The following is a 6,161-nucleotide window of genomic DNA, read 5'->3' on the forward strand; positions in this document are numbered from 1 at the left end:
TACCTGGGTGCTTCTGTCAAAAATGATTGATGATTTTTGATTGATGACTTGACAGGTGTGACCTTTTGCCCTTCCGTTTCCAGACTGTGTTTATGACAGGAAGTGTGACCTATTGACCGACCGTTTCCGGACAGTGTTTATGACAGGAAGTGTGACCATCTGTTTCTGGATTGTGTTTATGAGCGTCATATGTTTTTATGTTCAGGAAGTGGAATGGTGTTGGGGTGTTTATACAGGTGTGGTGGGCAATCTGACGATTGCATTGGATGTGAAATGGTGTGGGAATGTTTATAACAGGCGGTGGGAATTTGATGATTGAACGTATGAACTTTGACACGATGATATCCGCATTCCGGCACATGTCTGTAAATGAAACAATACAAACAAGATTAATAAATTAGAAGCGCTGTTGTTTCTATGAAACAGTATTAAAGAAAGCATATGAAGTAGTGTTTATATGAAATAAGATGAAATAAACTGAAATTATTATTATTATTATTATTATTATTATTATTATTATTATTAATAAACCTTTATTTAACCAAGGAATGAAACTCTTGAGATTTAAAATATCTTTTACAAGAGGGCCAAGACAGACAGCACATTTAATTGAACATATAGCAAAATACAATAATTCACAGAAATATACAAAATCACTCAAAAACAATCAGATGACACAGAAGCTAGATCCTTTAAAATACAATTAAAATCATTTAGTGATACAAACTCTTTTAAATGTAAAAGAAATAGAAATTATATGAAAAAAAAAAAAAGTATTTTGAAAGCCTTGAGAAGTTTGTTTTCCAGCTTAATAAAGTACTGATGTTAAATAATGCAGTTGAAATATCTATTTTATGAATTAAGATAAAATAATTTTTTTAAAGCTTTAAGAGATTTTTAACTTTAAGAAAAGTATGATGATAAATGAAACATATAAAAAGGGTTTATATGAAACAGTATTAAAGCATATGAAATAGTGTTTATATGAAATAAGATGAAATAAACTGAAATTATTATTATTAAACCTTTATTTAACCAGGATATAGAACTCTTGAGATTTAAAATCTCTTTTACAAGAGGGCCAAGAGGCAGTACATTTAGTTGAACATATAGCAAATACAATAATTTACAGAAATACATAAAATGCACTCAAAAACAATTACAATCAAATGACTCAGAAACTAGATCCTTTAAAATACCATTAAAATCATTTAGTGATACCAACTCTTTTAAATGTAAAATAAATAGAAATTATTTGAAAAAATATATGTATTTTGAAAGCTTTAAGAAGTTTGTTTTCCACCTTAAAAAGTACTGATGTTAAATAACGCAGTTGAAATTTTATGAATTAAGATAAAATAATATTTTTGAAGTTTTAAGATATTTTTAACTTTAAGAAAAGTATGATGATAAATGAAACATATGAAAGGGTTTATATGAAACCGTATTAAATAGTACTGATGTTAAGTAACGCAGTTGAAATAGTAATTTTATGTAATAAGCTGAAATAGTATTTTTAAGGCAACTTACTAGTTGAGTTGAGATGCATGCAGTCCATTTGCTAAACTGAAAATGAGTTTGTTTCCCGTATTGCTGTGGGCTGGTCCAACTCTGTCTGCGGATGTGATTGGTTTGCAATGTGTCAAACTATTAAAAGTGAGTTAGGGTGGATATAACACCTCCTATGGTTTATTATCGAGGGATGAAAGCTAAATCTTTCTTCCTTCCTTCCTTCCTGGCTCCCCTGACACTGACAACCTGGGAGACACCCCAAAAAATGACACCTCATTTCTGACGCCTACTGAAGATATTCCATTTGTTTTATTTTGTTTTTATTAAGACTTTTACTCTCTTTTTCTATTGCATTACATATTTGTAGTTTACATGACAGAAATCTTACCAAACATTTTAATCTTACAGTTTTTAAATTGTTTACACACTAAAAGTGTTACTCTATGCCTGCTCAATGAATCTTGTCAATACCTTCTCTCTATGTTGCAAGTAACAAAAATAAGATTCTAATGAAGAAACAGTCAGATCAAACCATAAGAGATATTGTGGTCATGTCCAGACATGTAGGGATTTCCATGTTTCCACATTTGAAGTAATAAATAGTTCAAATAAATAAAATAAATAAATATATTTTATAAGCTGTTTTGCTCATGGGACAAATTTCGCTCAGTTAGCACAAACACACACAATTGGTTCTATATAAAGGAATTTCTCTCTAGTTTAAATTAAATGAATATAAATAAAATATATAAGACAATGAATAATAACAAATATGTTACTAACATTTATTTAAACCTTTATAGTTATAGTTTTGTCTAAATGAAAATATAAATACAAATAAATAAATACCATAACTTTAAAATGTTAGATCAAAAAGTTCATTCAAAAAACATACACTTCTTTTAAACGATTATAAATAGTATTTATGATTGTATATAACACTCCCTACAATAAATGTGCTACTAAAACAATGTTAAACATTTATTATAGTTTTTAGTTAAATAAAAGTATAAAAGATCTTATATTTGAAGATGTAACTCCTTAGGCTATATGATGTATATTTATTGAATGCAATAAGTTGAAACAAACTCTCTCTCACCCTATCTCTCTAACCACTTCTCACACCAAGGTATGGAATGTGAGACAGTCACAGCAGTGGGGCAGGGAACAATCTGTGGATACTTCCACATGTGGGGATTCCATGTTTTATGGGGGGTTTTCCATAGACATGATTTTTGTAGTGATTTGTAGTATATTTTAGCCCATACACAAACACACGAGGGTCGGAAAACTTTCTGCATTTTTACATTTAAGTAATAAATAAATAAATATATTTTAAAAGCTGTTTTTCTTATGGGACAAATTTTGCTCAGGGGGAAAAATGTGTGGTATTACTATACTTTTGGCCGCATTTTGTCCACACAATTAAAAGCAATTCATCTCTATTTTAAATGAAATGATTATAAAAAAATATATAAGACAATGAATAAGAACAAATATGGTACTAACATTTATTTAAGCCATTTTAGTTATAGTTTTACCTAAATTAGATGTATGTATATATATATATATATATATATATATATATATATATATATATATATATATATATATATATATATATATGAAAACAACTTACATTTTCAGAGAGCTGACAAAGTAGTCCTTTATGCAAAGATAAAAAATAAAATAAAATAAAAGTGAAATAAATAGTTGTATCATAAACAAGACACTCCCACATCCTCCCATGCAGTGATAAACTCCGGTGTGAAATGATGCTTCAGACCCTCACATGGACGGGTGAAGTCAGACTACATGAGCCTCTGTGTCACAGCATATGTTAAGACTGCCAACTCCTTTCCAGTGAATGTTTTTGTACTAAATTTATTTCAAAGCACAATCTTAAAAGTTCAAAAACAAAAACAAGCACTTATGAATTGTTGCAATAGATCCATGACATGCATTTAGAAAGTAGATAAGATGGAATTTCTTTTTGTGCAGACTTTTAACTTTTACTTAAGAGTTAAGTTAAGATGTTAAGATATTAAAAATTGGTTCAAAACTAAAGGCTTTTAAGGGTTAAAGACTTTTATTGACATCGTCATATTAAAGTGTCTCGAGTAAAATTTAAACACAATGTAGGGCCTACATATTGTATATAACACTACACATCGATAATGCCTTATTTTAATGTTTTTCAAAATAAAATGTCTTCTTTCTTTGCTCTGCATTCTATTACCCAAAATATAACATAGTATGTAAAATGACCCAAGACGATGATTTAAACCGTCATCACGAACAAAGAGATGCAGAGAACACCTAAAGTTCACTAACATTACAACAGATTCTAGGAAACAGTTTTTCGGACAAAATGGAATGGGTAAAACAATAAAGGAAAACAATTACAGACGAAAGAAGAATGGTGATGTTAAAAATGAAACCGTGGTGAACCCGTGGTAAAACAGTGTGTTTCAGAAAAATGTAAACAAAATCAAATAAACATAAACACAAATGTCTGCAAACTGTTACATGCTAATATTTGGTCTGGGTTCAGAGCCAGCATGCTACAATGAGAACTTTGTGACCAAGAACACTAGCATTGTTAAACATGTGGGGGAAATAACAATGTTCAACTAGAATTTAACTTTGATGTGACAGAGCTTGTTTCACATATAACTGTAAATGATCTCAGTAATAAACAGTTCACTTGGATTTGCTGGCTAACTATGAAATTTACGATATGTTAAAACATTTTGGTTTTCTTAAAGAAGAACAAGTTATTAAGACAAACATGTCAAATTGTGTGTCCGTGACATCATTGACTTGTAATTTGTAACTTGTGTAAAAGTCATATATGTAAAAAACAAAAACAAAATGTATAAGGTGTCTAATGTATAAGGACTGCCATTCAATTTTCTTATGCTGTATTTGCTCATTAATGCCTATGCATGTTTTACCATGCTCAAAGAGTAGTCTTCATCTAAAAACTACAAAGAGACTAATGGTAGACATCGCACTAAAACCTTGGTCTGAAACCATGATACTTTGTGTAAAAATATTGTATTATACATGCTGAGGCATATTCCCTTCTTTGTTTAGTACGAGGTTTTAGCCAGATACCTGTATCGCATGTTTGCATCAATTCCAAAACTTTGAGAATAAGACCTATTCCACTTCACGGTTGCGTCTGAAATGGGGGTTTGTCAAAAAGAAAAATGACGTGGTATCTGGTTTAGTTGTGTTTTATTCTTAAAAACATTGTGTCAAAAGAATTTGGTAGTATGATTCTCTTGTTTCATCATGCATTAACTCCATATTTATCAGGCTGATAAAAGTAGTGTGAGCATTTTATAAAACAAAAAGCATTAATTAATGACATTGTGTCAGAACACAGGTATGAAGAAAAAGTGTAATACAATATTTGATTTGGGGTAAAACTAGCTACTCATGGACAGCAGCAGTTCATCTGGCCAGCACGTCCGTTCATACACACACACACACACACACACACACACACACACACACACACACACACACACACACACACACACACACACACACACACACACACACACACACACACACACACACACAGACAGTAGATGTGTCGACCTTCCTTAATGGTGTCATTATGTGAGGAACTGTTTGGACTATGGTAATCCCTATTTCTTTAAAAACATATTTGTCAACATTATTCTCTTGTTTTATCATATGTTTAATTAATATTTACTAGGAATTGAAACTTTGTAGAAATAAGAAAAGTAAAATCAGATGGCTTTGTGTGACCTGCGTCACCTTAAAATGTAATTATAAATGTAAGGTTTTTAAACACAAATAAACATATTTAACAGACATCATACACTAGTATTTAACAGTATATATATATATATATATATATATATATATATATATATATATATATATATATATATATATATATATACTATCGCAGTACATCAGGGTCTAATGTGAACATGCCAGGTAGTGATTTGGCCTAATGTTTGGTTTTTAAGCACAATTATATTTTCTCTCAGGAACTCTTCTGAAAGACCTCACATGTGTGAATTCACTCAGTTGAAAAATAAACAAATAAACAACTGAAATTAATGACTACCTTGTAGGGTGTTTAACACCCTGCAAAAGCGTTGGGTGTCAAAGGGCATTCTTCCTGCTAGAGTCATCACTGCGACCAACAGAAAAAATGTCGCATCAACATTTTTAAAATTCTACATCTATTTTTGAGTAGATAACCGATATTATACATCTTTGTATATTTTCAGTAAAGGGTATGTTTCCACATTGATAAAAACCACATTCAAAAACTGAACTGCTGGTTTTACTTACAAAAATAAAATAAATAAATAAATAAAAATAAAAAGTATCGCAACTATATTGAGTAAATCGTACAAATAACAATTTAAAGCTGACAGAACGTAAATACAAATCATTTGAATTTGTCAGTTACATAATATATATGTGCAGTTTATTGTTATGTCATGTTTATTATGTATGGTGAATACATTTTTTGACTTAATTTACCTTATTGAGTTACCTATTTGTTATACAAAATGCACTCAAAATGAACTCATTGATCAAACTCGTTTGAACTGCGATCAAGAATTCCATCCTAAACATGCATATACGAGTGC

Source organism: Megalobrama amblycephala, linkage group LG20 (genome assembly GCF_018812025.1).
Source record: "Megalobrama amblycephala isolate DHTTF-2021 linkage group LG20, ASM1881202v1, whole genome shotgun sequence".
In the NCBI taxonomy this organism is placed as follows: Eukaryota; Metazoa; Chordata; class Actinopteri; order Cypriniformes; family Xenocyprididae; genus Megalobrama; species Megalobrama amblycephala.